We start from the raw sequence: 16,909 nt of genomic DNA, 5'->3' as shown, positions 1-16,909 counted from the left end.
ACCCTGGGCCAGGAAACATTCTATCCCCTGGGGATACAGGGATGAATAAGGCACAGCCACTGCCAGTAAGAGATCCACCAAGTGGAAGAGATGAATGTGCCAACAGAGAAGCACAATTGAGGCATGTTAACAGGGTATCTGGAACCCAGAGCAGGGGGTGGCTAACTCTGTTGGGGAGTATTGGAGAAGTTTTCGTAGAGGGTGGGATACTTGAGCTGGGTATTATAGGATCAATAGAGTTTCTTCAGCTGCTACAGATTGGAAGGAGCACTCTGGGCAGTGCTGTAGCACCTAGAGGAGTGGGCATGAGTTTGTGTTGGCTTGAGCACAGGGAACACAGGAGCCAGGCACTGGGTGCTGAGGCTGGAAGGGACTTTGGAACCAGACTATAAAAGGTTTTTCACTCAGTTCTAGGGAAATTGGATCTGTCCTTTTGGCACAGTGGCTATGGCAAGATTTGAAGCAGAATAAAGGTATACTCAGATTAGAATTTATAAAAGATAATAGAGGGTGGTGTTGCAGAGAGAGGGATGGAAACCAGTTAAGAACACTATGATGATAGATTCAGAAAAGAAATGATGAGGGCCTCAAGGAAGTCAGTGGCAGCAGAGAGAGATGGGAGGGAGCTGTCTGTAGCTGCCAATAAAAATCAGCATGCAGGGGCTCAGAGGGTGACACTGGTGACAGCAGCCGTCAAACACTGTGGCTGCTGAGGAGCCTGTGAGTCATCAGAAGGGGATGTGGGGAAGCTTGGTGTCATGATGATTAACCAGGTATGCAGGAGATGTTTCAGGGTCAAAGGGCCTCTAAGATTGTGTGGTAGAATACTTACTGCTCCTTGAATATCTATCCATGGGCTCACCCACAGCCATGTGACTAGTTCTGGCCCCTGGGCTATCAGCAAAAGTGATCTATGTCAGTTCTAGGTTGAAGCAATTAAGAGCTGGCTCTTCCCTTGCCACAGTGCCCTGGAAGCCATGTCTTCCAGATGTGCAGCTATAAAATGCAAACCTTCTGGATCTGTGAGTCTGCCTTGGGGTGTTGCCAGATCCACAGTGAACTTTGCCTGAATAAAAAGTGGAATCTTATTGTTAAGCTACAGAGACTGTAGGGCTCTTTGTTACTGCAGCATAACCTAGACAAAGACACTTCCTTCTTTCTAAGGCTGTTGAAGCCTGCAGTATCTATGACTGCAGTTTATTTTACCTCCTTTCCCACAGCTGATGCATCAGGAAAGTGTTTGGAAGAAACTACATGGCAGAGGTATGCTTAGCTGCCTCAGAACACTTTGGCTCCTCTTGGCTATAGAATATGACAGTTTTCTCAAGCAGGCAGACCCTTGGGAGAAAAGAAAAAAGATTATATGGTGAAGTGCCAGAATCCTTTACAGTGCCACAGAGATTGACAGTAATTCTTAGTACTCCTGGAGTATGTGTCATCCTGAGAAAGCATAAATGTATTACAAGCCTCCAGGGGCAGGATGAAAGCTTTTCCATCATCAATAGTATATGCCTCTTGTCAAGCCTGAGGCAGAGAAGGAGGCCTTGATGGGAAGGAGATTTGTCATCATGTGCCGGAGGAGGAATGGCTAAAGAACCTGGGGATGTTGGGCTGGAGGAAAGAGGACTTGGTGGGGGTTGCACTATTGAGTCTTTAGAAGTTCAGGGGCCATTATGTGAAAGAGAGAGCAGATTTGATCCTGGTGGCCTTACAGGGCAGTTAGCCCAATGGGTGGACGTTGCATGCAGATAGATTCCAGCTCAGTAGGATAAACATGCTACTAGAAGATGGATTACTAGGGCTGCCTAAGTGGGTGGTGAGTTCCCCACCATTGAAAGTGCTTCATCATAGGCTGGAAAGCCACTTGGTAGAGAGGCTGCTGTGGTGAAAGGGGGAAGTGAACTGGGAGACAGTCCTCAGGCTGTGTGATGTTGGGCAAGTCAAGTGACCTTTCTGAACTGGTTTCTTTAATTGTGAATAATAATAAGTCCTGCTTTTCAGGATTATGGAAGGTATATGATGTGAAATATATTTACAGGCTGATGTTGAGCAATACTGGTAATAACATCGTCATCAACTACCACAATAATGGGACCTCATTTATTGGACACTTACTGCGTGTTAGGCACCATGCTTTGCACACATCTCATTTGACACTTAGAATAACCATATGAGATAAGTACTATTATTAATCCGTTTTACATGTGAGAAAACAGAGAATTGGAGTGACTTGCCCAAGTTCCCACAGTTAGAAATTGGCAAAGTTGGGACTCCAGTCCAGGTCTGTCTGGCTCTGGAGTCTAAACTCTTAATTTTTATGCTTGTTATAACTCTTCAGGATCAAAATAGCAGATGCATATGTGGTTGCTCTGAATACTGCAGAGGATGAAGGTTTTTTTTTAAATTAAATTAAATTTATTTATTTTTGGCTGTGTTGGGTCTTCATTGCTGCATGCAGGCTTTCTCTGGATGCGGTGAGCGGGGGCTACTCTTCGTTGCAGTGTGCGGGCTCCTCATTGCGGTGGCTTTTCTTGTTGCAGAGCACGGGCTCTAGCCGCATGGGCTACAGTAGTTGTGGCGCGCGGGCTTAGTTGCTCTGCGGCATGTGGAATCTTCCTGGGCCAGGGATCGAACCCGTGTCCCCTGCATTGGCAGGTGGATTCTTAACCACTGTGCCACCAGGGCAGTCCCAGGACTAAGGTTTTATTTGAAGAGGCTCATCACTGGATGGACAACTAGTCTTGATGAAATTAAGTTTTCTTCTAATACTATCATTGTATGCATACTGTTCAATTGTGTTATGGCTGATGGTTTACAATATGTTCCAGTTACCTACTGCTACATGATAAACTACCCGAAAACTTAGTGACTTAAAATGACAATAACTGTTTTATTATTATCTCTCATGGTTCTGGAGGTTGAGTGGGCTCAGCTAGATGGTTCTTGCTCAGTGTCTCCCATATGGTTTCAGCTGGGGCTGGAGTCACCTCAAAGGCTCCCTCAGGACATGTCTGTGTGGTGGTTATTGCTGTTGACTGGAACAAATACATGTGGCCTCTGCCTGGGCTTCCCCACAGCATGAGGACTCCGTTTCAGATTAAGCGTACCTAGAGAGCCACATCTTTTGACCTAGCCTTGGAAGTTGCAATACATCACTTACTCCAGTCACAAGCCCTCCCAGATTCAGGAGGAGAAACCACATCCCCACATCTCAAATGAGAGGGGTTCAGAAATCACATTGTACAAAGTGCATGTGAGATAAGCAGTGTTACGGAGGCAATTTTTAGACAACACAATTTGCCACAGGCTGATAGGAGGCATTCATTCAAAGGTTTCCTCTTGGGAGAGTAATAAATAAAGAGTTTGGAAAGAAAGAACTGAGAATTTCAACATTGTTTCCGTTTTGAAGAAAACCATCCCAGTTAGTATGTTCTATAATTTTTGTTAACTTAGACATTGGTCAGCCCCTCATATAATTTTTATCAGCTTAAACACTGGCTTTTAATATATCAGCCAATGGCTGGTCTCTACCCTTCATGGAATATATTGTTATGTATTTATATATAAAAATGACCATCCCATGGCTTACAACTTCAACATTTATAGTTATATCTTTTTCTGCTGGAAAGATTTTGCTGGAAATTATTTTATGCACATTTGTTGACTGATTTTTAAAACATTTCCCTATTTTAATACTTAAGAATGGGTGAAGGGATGTGGTGATACCAGCAATGATACATCTGGTGGAAAGGAGAAATTTGAAAAAAGACTAAGATACTGTGTCAGGTTCACATGGCACAGCTCTCCCGTTTGGGAATTATCATTAGCAGCTTCTCCTTTGAAGGGTCTACAAGGAGTAGAAGAGGACTGGATTCTCTTTGACTGAAGTGTATTGTGAGGAAAATACGTTTAGGGACCAAGGATTCAGCATCGCCTTTGGGTCTTTTAGCTCATGTTCTTGATGGAAAGAATTCTGTCAGGGGAACCTAAGTCAGGAGTCAGGGAATCATGTCATCCGCTGTTTAATTTTGATGACTGGGCATTTAAGTGCCTGCCAGGCTATGTGCGCAGAGAGAAGGATGGAAATAAAAATATAACAGCAGGAGTGAGAATCCACCTTGGCTCTCCAGGACGTCCTTAAGGCGTTGCCGTGCCCTAGTTTCTGGCACTGCGCATGCTCCTTCTCCTGGGGCTGCGAGGACCCACAGGTCTTCCGGCTCTTATTGGCTTCCCTTTGTTGTCTGTCCAATCCCTTGGAATCCACATTAGGTGAGCACCTCGTAAGCCCTTTGATCTGCAAAGCAGTGCCTTTCAGAGTTTATGTCAGTGAATGGGGCACTGAGGAAGAATTGACGAACTCTATCGTGGACTGGAGTGGGACTAAGAATTTACAGAGGAAAACCAAGGCAGATGAAAGGGCACATGGAAGAAGTGATTGCAGGCTGCATGGAATGTTGCTCTGTCCACCCAAAGAGCAACTATGTCTTATAGTATATACGCATGTGTAAAGCAGATGGGATTCTTGTAAGCCAAGCTGGATGTGAGCCTCTCACTTGCCCAGCAGTGAGACCTAAATAGAGAGAGAGAGAAATGAAGACTGATGGAGATGAATGCTTTATAAGAATAATTATTTTAGATTTTTAGACTAGAGAAGTTAGAATTTATAAAATGTATATGATATATATCATATATATGCTAAAAATCATATGTATGTTTTATATGTGTTGACGTATACATATATACAGCTTGAAAACACACACATATACATACACAGAAATAATAATGCAGGTTTGGGTTTTTTTGTTGTTGTTTTTTGGGCAGGGAGGGTATTATTTACATTACCTTACACAGAGATTTTTCACTTTACCATAGAATCCCCTGAGGGTGACCAGCTCTCCTCCCTCCCTCCCCACTCACCCCCACTCTCCTTTCCTCTCTCTCTTCCTTCCTTTTTAATCTTATTATAGAAATTTTCAAGCAAACACAAAATTGGAGAAAGTAGTATAATGATCCTTGATAAGGACGCTTGAAAGCGTTCCTTTAAATGCCTCTTCTTTGGAACATTTACAGCAGAGTTCAATTTACAAAAAAATAATTGCCTGGGAAGTTTAGAAAGGTTCATCTTTGTGTAAGGTGAAGAGTAAATATACTTTATAAAATTATTCTCAGGAGATCTTCTCCTGACCTAATATAAATCAGTAAATCCAGTAGAATAGCAAAATCAGAAAGGCTGCTTCTCCACTGGTATGTTTTTTGTTGTTGTTGTTGTTTTTTAAATCCAGCCTCATGAGAATTTAAATCTGAGGAGAAACACTGAAAATATTTGTTTAGGCCAATGCTTCTGGCCAGTTTGTTATAATGCATGACATATGATGCAACTGACCAATTATTTCAGTGAAATAACCAAGTTGATAGTTTTAGTTTCCCAGCAAATTGACCAGTGGTTTCACAGAAGCAACCTTTTAAAGCATGATTTAGACAGCACTCTTACAGCAGTGCTGTATGGCCCAGTAGGAGGAAGGAAGACATATTCGGAGCTGGAGGGGGCTCCAAATATGGGCTTAGTGGTCATCCAGGGGGCGAGGTGGATGGAGCAGAGGACGTGGCCTTTGGGTCTCTACTCTTGAGGGTCCCAAAGGTAGAACTGAATTCCTGGAGTTGGCAGGTGGTGGCCAAGACGTGGACTTGACTCATAGTTGAGGAGTTGAGTGTGAAAGGAGTCTGGCTTCTGAGGGGCACCTGGGAGGTGGGGAGGGGAAGGAGCTGGGGAGAGGTATCTCAGAAAGGAGAATGGTTCAGGATGGAGTCTGTGATCCAGAGGAAGGTGTCAGAAATCTGTTCCTAGTGGGGCTTGTCCCCATGGCAGGCTAGGACCTCTGCGAATGCTGAGCCACAGTGAAACAGTGACCTGTGTCGCCTGCATGGAACCATCGTGGGAAATTGCACAGAGCATGGCTCTCACGCTGCTGCACATTACAGACCCTGGGGAGATTTTACAAATTTCCATGCCCTCCAAACAGGTCGCACTCCAAACAAATTAGGACCTCTGCAGATGAGACCCAGGCATCCGCATTTTAATTAAATTAATTAATTAATCGATCATGCAGCTTGTAAGATCCTAGTTTCCCCACCAGGAATCGAACCTGCACTCCCTGCACTGAAAGAGCGGAGTCTTAACCACTGGAACACCGTGGATGTCCCAGGCATCAGCACTTTTAAAAGTTCCTTAGACAACTCCAAGGTGCAGCCAAGTGAGAAGCAGTGGCATAGAGTATGAGACAGGGCACAGAGGCATTTGGGTTCTGTCTGCCACTAACACATGTTATATGATCTTGGACAAATCATTTAACTTCTCTGCACTTCAGCTTTTCAGCTAGAACTTGAAGGGGTTGGACTAAACGGTCTCATTGGTGGTTTAAACAAATGACTCTAAGATTCTTTGAGAGCTGGAGTCTGTGTCCCCTCCCCTTGAATGTGGACTTCGTGACTTCCTAACCAATAGAATATGGTGGAAATGACACTGTGCCAGTTTTTGGGTCTTAGCCTTAAGAAGCTGACAGCTGGGGACTTCCCTGGTGGCCCAGTGGTTAAGAATCCGGGCTGCCGGTGCTCGGGGTGCAGGTGCAATCCCTGGTTGGGGAGCTAAGATTCCACATGCCACGTGATGTGGTCAAAAAATTTAAAAATGTAAAACAAAAACAAAAACAGAAAACCCCAAACAACCTACTTGTTAAAAAAAAAAAAAAAAAAAAAAAAGCTGACAGCTCTATTTTCTGTGTCTTGGGGCCCTTGCTTTGGAGCCCAGCCACCATGCTGACAGGAAGCCCAGGCCACACGGAGAGACCACAGGTAGGTGCTGACAGACCCAACTGAGGTCCCAGTGGATCTCAAGCATCACCTGCCAGGCATGAAGATGCCGTCAGACGATACTGATCCCCAGCTGTTGAGTCAGTCTCAGCTTCAAATCTTTTTAGCTGATACCCCAGATAGACTTTGTGGACAGAGACAAGGTGCCCCCAGTGTGTCATGTCCAAATTCCTGACCCACACTGTCCATGAGCATAATAAAATGGGTATTTTACTTTATGAAGTTTGGGGTGCTTTGTCATGCAGTAATGATAGCTAGAACAATCTCTTGGTTTTACCATTTAGGGAATATTGGAGATTGATAGTATAGCAAAGTGTTTAAGGGGATGGATTCTGGAGGCAGACTGTCCAGTTTCAAATCCTGGCTCTACATTTCTCTGGCTAGGTGAATTAGGGTAAATTATCAATTTTTCAAATAATTAGCAATTATTCAAATTATCATCTGAAATGGGATACTAATAATACCTACCTCATAGGGTTGTCATGACCGTTAAATAACTTAATACATTTAAAGAGTGAGTCCCATGCAAGTATTTACAAAGATTATAATGATGGTGGTGATAAAGGACAAGGCTACATGTTACCTCTAGTTTGTAAAATGCTGGGATGGGGTGGAGTAAGTGGGGGGCTGTTGCATAAACTGGGCACGACCTGCCTTTGCCTAGCGTGCCTCCCATGTTGCTAAGTACATCCAGGGATCCACATTGTTCTTAGCTATTCAGCAGGTGTTCAAAGGCACCTTGGAATTGTATCATGTCTCTGGACCTGTCACTGTCACATTGCTCAGAAATTGGATTCTGCAGAGTAGAAACATGTGGCTTGTTGGCAAGGCAACTGGTTCAGAGCAGGGACATTTCCAGGCTGAGAGAGCTCGCCTTTGTCAATTGGGTTACAGCCCTCATAAAAACCTGTCTATTTCTGTTCTTTTCTGGATGCTCAGGGATGTCAGGCCACCTCGAGGGCTGAGGGAGAGAGTGCTGTCCTCGCATGGGTGGCTCCAGCTGCACCTCTTTCTTTGTACGCCCCAGCTGCTAAACCAAACCCTGGACCTCCTAAGTGTGGGGTACCTGGGCCTGGAATGGTGGTATAATATCTCCAGCGGGGAGGGCCTGCAGCTCTGAGTGCTTCCGACTTTTCTATTTTTGCCTTCAGGTAGATGGAGAGATTCGGGTGAGGATTTGCAGCTCCTATGCTCCTGCATACAATGTCATCAATTTCCATTTTAAAAACCAGAAGGGTAGCCTTCTAATATATTGAGTTTTGGGTGTGACAAATAGAAATTTATGGCACGAGGGTTAACTGCTCAACTAAGATCTGTCAGCAATGCCATTATGAATGAAATGAAAGGATATGAAAGTTGAAAAAAGTTTAGGTACTCAGGGTGGCATGGTGGGACTTGGTAACTGATGAGAAATTCTTGGTTTAAATGCTGGCTCTGCCATTTGTGGCCCATGTGATCTTGAGCCTCCACTGATAATATAGAAAGGGAATGCTGATGGCATCGTATCAGAGTACTTTCATGAGGGTTGGAAAAGCTTGATAGATATCCAGCTATATAGACTGGGTTGGGGTATCTTCAAAAAGGATCCTTACACTTGTTTGTCAGGGTCAGATAAATGTTCCTTCATTCGTTTATTCACTTACTCATTCATTTATTCAACAAATATTTTTCAAGCACCTGCTATGTGCCAGGCACTGTACCAGTTGCTGAGGGTATAATTAGTGAACAAAACAATATGATTCCTGTATTTCTGGCTTAATTCTAGTGGTTAGAAACAGGCAAAATAAATAAGAAAAATGTGGTATATTAGACCGTGATAAGTGCTATGTAGAAAAATAAAGCAGAGAGGGGGGATGGGGACTCAGGGGGTGGGGAAGTATTTCGGTTTTAAATACCATGTCAGGAAAGGCCCCTCTAAGAGGGTGATATTCATGTACAGATTTGGAAGAGGTAAGGAAGTGAGCCACAAAGTTACCTGGGGGAAAACTTTCCAGGCAAAGCAGACAGGACATGTCAGTGCCCCCGGAGTGCCCCTGGTGTGTTTGAGAAACAGCAGGGAGTCCGGTGTAGCTGGAGTGGGGTGAATGGGAGAGAAATGGGAATGAGGGCACACTGGTTTCAGAGCCAGATTGTGTAGGGCCTCGTAGGTCATTCCGAGAACTTTGGCTTTTTCTCTGAATGAGATGGGAAGCTCATGGAAGACATGGAGCAGAGAAGGGATATGATCCTACTTAGTTTTAAAAAATGTAATTAAAAAAATTTTAAAAACAGCTCTATTGAGGTAAAGTGACAAACAGTAAACTATACATATTTAAAATGTGCAATTTGAGAATTAAAAAAGTTTTAATTATGATATAATACACATAACATAAAATTTACCATCTTAGCCATTTTTAAGTGTATAGTTCATTAATATTAAGACTATTCACATTGTCGTGTGACCAGTATCACCTTGCAAAATGAAAATTCTACACCCATTATACAAAAACTCCCCATTCTCCCTTCCCCCCCAGACACTGGCAACCACCATTCTGTTTCCTGACTATGATTTTGACTACCCTAGGTATCTCATAGCACTGAAATAATGCAGTTTTGTCTTTGTGTGACGGGCTTATTTCACTTAGCAAGGTTCATTCATGTTGTAGTACTTTTCTGGAGAGTCGCTTTAATTTTGATGAAAACCAGTTTATTAGCTCTTTAATGGGTTCGTTTTTTTAAGGTGTCCTCCTACTTTGATTTTAAAAGGATCCCTCTGGCTGCTGTGTTGAGAAGAAAGTGAATGGTGGGCAAAGGTGGAAGTGGGGAGACCAGTTAAGAGGCTATAACGAGAAGACCAGCAAGAGGTGATGGTGGTTTGGATTGCAGCGGGGGTGGTAGTGGAGGTGATGAGAAGAGGAGGGATTTGGGTGTATCTTGAAGATAGAGCCCACGGCATTTTCTGATGGATTGGATGTGAGATATGAGAGAAAAAGAGGAGTTAACGAGACTCCAGCTGAGGGCTTGGAAGGATGGCATTGCTGTTACCTGAGACGGGAAGGCTGTGGGCAGAGCAGGTGAGGGCAAAGACTTGGAGCTTGGTGTTTGACATATTAAATTTGAGATGCCTGTTTGACATCCCAAGTAGGGGAGTGTTGTTTGGACCCGAGTCTGAGCTCTGTGTGATTCAGCCTCTGGTCATGCTGGGTTCTGTGTCATCCCCTGACATTTCTCTTCTGAATTTATATCCTTTGCTGAACTGTCACTTCCTTTATTGGAGCTCATATACCAGCTGCATAAGTTCTGACTCATGTAGGCAGTTGCTGACGATTCAAGCTCAAGACCACAGCCTGGATCGACTTCATTTCTATACCACAGCTACACCAGTTCCTACCTGTCCTTTACAAGCCTGTCACGATGTAGATGCTGAGAGTGGAGTTACTTTCTACCTATGCCCTTGTAGTAGAGATTTTCAGGCCTTGCTGACTTTTGGGAGGAAAAGCCAAGGGACACCTCTAGCCTTTTCCCTCATTACTCTGAAAACTATCTCTCTGGTGGTTTGAATTGTTCCCAGTTTGTAGGTTAAAAACCTGGGGGGCTAACACCAGCTAAGTCTTTGCTGAACACTGATGGTAGCTTCTAGTCACAGGACCAAAGGGAGAAGTAACGACATTCTCCTTGGCCCTGCAGATGACCTTGCTCACTGCAAAGCATCTCCCGTGGAATGTTGCTGTTCATCAGGAGTGGACTTGGATCTATTTCCCAACTACATGGAGATTTGTTTGAGATGCTTCTGAGCCTCAGTTTTAAGAAGGAAAAAAAGGGAAAAAGAAAAAAGAATCTTTAAGGAAGACCGAACAACTAGCACTAATATATTATTGAGGCCAATAAATGCTTCCTTGGTCCCTTGGGTAAGTGAAACAGCGCCATCCGCTGGCCAGTTCCCCACACCATGTGCCGTCTCCAGGGGGCACATATGCTGAGTTTATTATTTCAAGTGTCCTAGAGGCAGTGATCCCAGATTTAATATGCGGCTCCTCCAAAGATGTCAGTTCCTTTTTAGGAGATTTTGGTATATTCTTTTTCTCTCCAGATTTCGACTTATTGTACTAAAACAAAAATAATTCCAAAAAGAAAAGTGATTCTTTTGCTCTTGCCTTGCTTTTGCAGCATACATTTGCATTATTCCTTCCTCTTTCTGGTCCTCATCTGCTTGCAGACATATTTACATTGCTGTAATTGTACTGAATTGATACAGCTTTGTATTATCATTATTCTTAAAATTTACTGAGTGCTACTGTGTACCATACCCTGTACTAAGAGTTCACAGCCATTTAAGAGCTTCATTGGATTCTCTTAACTACTCTTTAGGTATTCTTATTAGCCCTATTTGCTGGACAAGAAAACTGAGGCTCAGAGCAGATATTCACAACCACCCACTTTAACATTGAGAGAGCCTGGAATTTGGTAGCAAGTGTTGGAGAGTCACTTGTGCAAATCACTTAGTTTTTCTGAGTCTTGGTTAGTGTGATTCCTTCCCACCTCCTGGGACCCTTGAGGACTGAAAGGAGTTGTGTATATGAGGGTGCTTGATAAAGTGTAGTTTTTATTATAGTTCTAAACAGTAATTTTTATTTTTATTTTTAAAATAAATTTATTTATTTTTGGCTGAGTTGGGTCTTTGTTGCTGCACGCAGGCTTTCTCTAGTTGCGGCTAGCGGGGGCTCCTCTTCATTGTGGCGCTCGGGCGTCTCATTGTGGTGGCTTCTCTTGTTGTGGAGCACGGGCTCTAGGCGTGCGGGTTTCAGTAGACGAGGCTCACGGGCTCTAAAGTGCAGGCTCAGTAGTTGTGGCACACGGGCTTAGTTGCTCCACGGCATGTGGGGTCTTCCCGGCCCAGGACTCGAACCCATGTCCCCTGCATTGGCAGGCGGATTCTTAACTGCTGTGCCACCAGGGAAGCCCTAAACAGTCATTTTTAGCCTTTCATTAATAATCTTCCTGTTGTTGGATTTAGGTGGTCTTTCATTTATTTATTTTGGCTGTTAAAGCGACATTGCAATGAACATCTCATGTAGCTTTAATTTTTATTCTTTAAAATATCCTCAGGATAAAGGGATATTATGGACTTTTAAGATGGTTCCTGATATGTATCGCCAAGAGCTGATATCAATTTATAGGGCATGTGTGGGGACTGGTTTTACTGCAGTGTTGTAATTCTGGATAGTTTCTAAAGTTCCTCTAATGTAGTGAGTGTAATATGCTACCACATTATTTGAGGGGGCATTTCTTTGATTACAAGAGAAGTTGAATGTTTTCCCAGATGCTTGTTTACTAGTAGTATTTCTGTTTTTATGAATTGTCTTCTCTAGTTTTTTGCTAGTTTACGTATTGGGGACTTAATGTTTTGGCATCAATATGTATAAGTTCTTTACATAACACAGACATGAACCCTTTGTTACATTTGCTGTGAATGTTTTCTCCAGATGATATTTTCCCTTTGATTTGAGTTATATTAGTTTTGTCCAATGGTTATTTATAATGTACAAACGGACCATCCTTCATAATTTATTTCAACTTAACTTATGAAGTTATCATCTCTTGTGCTCTGTTTAGCAGCACCTATGCTAAAATTGGAACGGCATAGAGAAGATTAGTCTGGCCTCTGGGCAAGGATAAATTCATAAAGTGTTTTATATTTTTTATGGCATAAGAATTATATCTCAATGAAGCTGTTAACCAGAAAAAAAGAAAAAACAACTAAAGAGTTAAAGTAAGACAAGTTTCTTTTTAGAGTGAGGATTTTATTTAAGCTTTTCCTATCCATATTCACTTGTGATATGTGCCTGTAATTTTCTTTTTGTGTATTTTATCATTATCAGATTTTAGGAAGAAGATCATGCTTTGCCTAATGGACATAAACGTACTCGTATCTCTTTTTGCGCTCTGGATATTTTATGCAACATTGAAACCATCTGTTTCTTAAAAGTATGAAAATTGTTCTCGTGGAAACATTGGGACAAACTGCATTTTTTTTAGTTGTTATCAAATTATTTCTTCAACTTCTTCGGTTATTCTGTTTAGATTTATATTTCTTGAGTTATTTTTAGTAATCTATATCTTTCTAGAAATTATTCATTTCATTGAAGATTTCAGTTTATTAGCCTACAAGTGTGCATAACATTCTCTTTGGATTTGGAGGGAAAAAATCTATTTTCTGTATTTTGTCCTATCTCCTTTCTCATTTCTAAATAAAAATGTTTCCTTAATTTTATTTGACAGAGGTTTATTTTAGTAGTCTTATCAGAAAAACCACTATTTGAACTAATTTATCATTCTACAGCTTTATGTTTTACAATGTATTTATTTCAGCTTTTATCTTCATTTACTGCCTCTTTTAAAATTACTTTTCCCTGTAATTTTTTATTTTTTTGCCGTATGCGGGCCCCCTCACTGTTGAGGCCTCTCCCATTGCGGAGCACAGGCTCCGGACGCGCAGGCTCAGCGGCCGTGGCTCACAGGCCTAGCCGCTCCGCGGCATGTGGGATCCTCCCGGACCGGGGCACGAACCTGTGTCCCCTGCATCGGCAGGTGGACTCTCAACCACTGCGCCACCAGGGAAGTCCTCCCTATAATTTTTAAATAGAAGGCTTTGTTAATATCAATTTGGATAATCCCAGCCTGAATAGTTTTATGAAGACTGAAATAAGTTGTGGGGAGAGAAACTGATGTATTATCATTGTGTGTTTATCAATCAGGGACCAGCAAGGACCAGAGAGACTGCACCAGCCATTTCAGTAGAGGGAATTCATACGGGAGCTGGTTAGGGGGTGCTGGAAGCACTGAAAAGCCAAGTGGGCTGGTGGATTGACGTAGAGATCCCCACCCACACACAGCTGGAGGGACTGAAGAATTAGGAGGGAATGTTCCCGGACCCCAGGGAGCCAGAAGCACATGTCTGCTGAGAAGCCACAGAAGGCGGAGCTGGGGCTGGGGACGGAGAAAGAAAATGGGGAGGGTAACCTGGGTTTTACTCCCCTCCTCTCCCCAGTCTCCTCCCAGTGCCTCTCTTTGGCAGAAATTAACCAGAAGCCGGTTGGCAAAGGGGCCTGAGAAATGCAGTTTGCAGGGAGTCAGGCTGGACAGGGAAGGGCAGCCAGTGGACCCAAGAATGGACAGTGACCAGCACAGACACTTTCCCTTCAACCCAGGTGAGGTCAGAAGGGTTTGTAATGCTAGTAAGATGACAACCCCAGCACCAGGATGCTGTCATAGCTTTGCTTAGTCCTACGGGCCTCAGCTTCTCTACCCTTTTCTCATTCTCCCTGTCTCTGTTCTCACTTTTGATCGCTGAGCCCATTTTAAAAAGTTAAGTCAAATTTCTGTCTGGGCTCTTTTCCTAGTCAGTTGTCTCTCCTTTGGCCACCTTACCCACAGCCTTGATTCTAACCTGGACCTGCTTATGGGGGTACCCAGCTCTTTATTTCTGTTTGTGATTTCTTTGGGCAACTCCAGACCTGGATTTCTAGCTGCCTAATGGGCATCATGGATGCCTCCGAACCCTTGTAAATTGGATTTATAATGTTCTTTTCCCCCCACATCTCTTTTGTCCCCTGCATTCCTTTCTCAGTTGACAGGACCTCCTCCATCCCGGCATCAGAGCTGGCCAGCTTGGAGTAACCCTTAGCCCTTTCTTCTCTCTCCCACCCCATACAGGTCTCTGCACATCTGTTCAATTCTGTGCCCTAAGATTTCGCTGTTTCTTTCTTCTTATCTCGCTGCTCTTGCGCCAGCTCTGACCTCATTATTTCTCCTCTGGTTTCTTTTAATTTTTATCCCTTTCTCTATAATCCCCCCTGTTCCAGTCCATTCTTCACATTAATGCAAAAATGATGGTTTTGGAAACAAACTGGTCATGTTACTTAAGCTGTAAACTCCCAAAGGGCCTCCAAGCGCACAGTATCTGTGCCAGGTGTCTTCACTCTGGGGTCAGCTCCTGCCGCCTCATCCCACCTGATCCAGTTGTGTTAGATTACTTTCTCTCCACTGAGCAGGCCGGGTTGTTTTATATTCCTGCATCTCTGCACCTGCTTCTCTCTGATTCTGAAAGGCAGTGGTTCTCAAAGTGGGTTTCTGGGCCAGCATCAGCATCACCTGGGAACTTACTGGAAATGTGTTGATAGTTTCTCAGTTCCCAACCATACCTACTGAATCAGAAATGCGGGAGGTGAGGCCTAGGAATCTGGGTTTTTAACAACTTTCCAGGTGATTTAAACGCAAGGTAAGTTGAGAACCGCTATTGTAAAGGACTCTCCCTTGCACCTTGAGTCTTACTCAATTACAGATGCCAGCTTTGAGTAGCCTTTCCTGTTACCCCTGGGCAGGGGTAATCACACACACATATAAATACAATTTAAAAATTATTTAACAGACGCTTGCATAATGCTTACAACCAGGTGCTGTCCTTAGCACTGTAACAATTGAAAAGCTTTTAATCCTCATAAGAACCAGAAGAATCAGGGGCTGTTACAACTACCACTTTCAGATGAAGGAATTGAGGCACAGATTGGTTAAAGTAGCTCAAAGCCATGCAGCCAGTGAGTGGCAGAGCAGTGGTTTGAGTTCTGGTCACCTGGCTGCAGTTTCTGGCCCTTTACCCCAGCCCTCACTTGTCCTCAGCAGTATTAGCTGTATTAAAAGGATGTGCCGAGAGGCTGTGTGTGATGGGCAAACCAGTCTACTGTTTATTGCAAAAGTTTTCAGTGGCGCTGTGTGTGACTATTTCTTCACCTTAGCCAGCACCCGCCCCTGCCAAAGCCACTGGGAGTGGGTTCAGTGCAGGGTAGCTTCTCTGCAGACTCACAGTTCTGCTTACAGGTTTTCTCTCTAGCTGGAGAGGCCCTGGGCTAATGATTTGGAAGAGCTTATTTCTTTTGAGGGCCAGCTGGTCCAGGAGGCCTGAGGATCAGGCTTCAGTGGGAGTTTTTAATCTTGAATAAGTCAGACTATTTCTTGAAGTATTTTGGAGACCTTTTAGAAGATAATACGTGACAGTATTCTCCCCAGGACAGCATAGGCACTGCCCAAAGAACAGTTGGCTTAACTAGAGGTTTATAGAAATCAGTTCCAGTTCTGAAGCATGTTTCCACTTCTGTTTGGTTCCCTAATGCACAGGATTTCTAGAGTTCTCCAGATGAAAGGACCTTAGTACTTAGTGCCTCTGTGTTACGTGTCCAGCACTGCATTCTCCACTGTGAAGATGTGAGAGAAGTATAAAATCGGCTTATGGGGGTCTTCTAGTATATATAGTTGGAGAGAAGAGATAAGGCACATGCATGAAGAATTAGGACAAGGCGTGATTTTATATATTAGCATACAGTAATTAGTGTGGATTCAAGTGCCAGATTGAGTGATACCAACAATTAGAGAACAGGACGGCACGTCGTAAGATGAAGATTGTATGTTATGAATAGTAAGTAGAAAATGAGTTAGAGAAAGGAGATAAATGAAGGCTGGGGTGTGGAGGGGAGGTTTTAGGAGGGAGTGAGATTCGATCTGAGTAATGCAGGAAGATGATAAATAATAACATGTAATTGAGAGCTTTACTGTGTGCTGTGTACTCTTCTGTTTTTCATTAATTCATTAGATTTTTATAATAGCCCTGCGGGGCTTATTAATAACCTCATTTTACAGATGAAAGTTAAGTAACTGTTCACAGTGACACAGCTGGAAGGTGGGGGAGCTTGGATTTGAACCCACAGCCTAACTTCGGCAGTTATGCTTAACCATTCCACTATAGAAGTAGAGTTTGCTCTTTCTTCCAAGACACTTGGGAGCCTAGCACTTGGGTTGCATAAGGGTGAGGCAGGACCAACCAATGAGCAGCAGCATATGGGACAAATGGGGCCTGGGTGGTATTGGTCACCAGGTGCCAGGAAGATAGTCCAGCCATGTGTCCACCTGCTAAAGCTGGGCAGAGAGGCAGAAGCTATAAGCATTAGCTACAGGTGGGAAACAGGAATTGGCAGACCCTTGGGGGCGGGGGGTGGGGTCTTCACGTCCTCAG

General features: G+C 43.5%; 1 pseudogene; it reads left to right on the top strand.

Moving 5' to 3' along the window:
- Positions 1-12,446: 12,446 nt before the first annotated feature.
- LOC115803796 (U6 spliceosomal RNA) lies at positions 12,447-12,546 on the top strand (annotated as a pseudogene).
- The last annotated feature ends 4,363 nt before the right edge of the window (positions 12,547-16,909 follow it).

The sequence above is a fragment of the Delphinapterus leucas genome, chromosome 15 (genome assembly GCF_059928025.1).
Source record: "Delphinapterus leucas isolate spDelLeu-1000000601 "Yukka" chromosome 15, BTC_Dleu_Yukka2, whole genome shotgun sequence".
Classification (NCBI taxonomy): domain Eukaryota; kingdom Metazoa; phylum Chordata; class Mammalia; order Artiodactyla; family Monodontidae; genus Delphinapterus; species Delphinapterus leucas.
The sequence above is the reverse complement of the archived record's forward strand: the minus strand, read 5'-3'. Positions and strand labels throughout refer to the sequence as shown.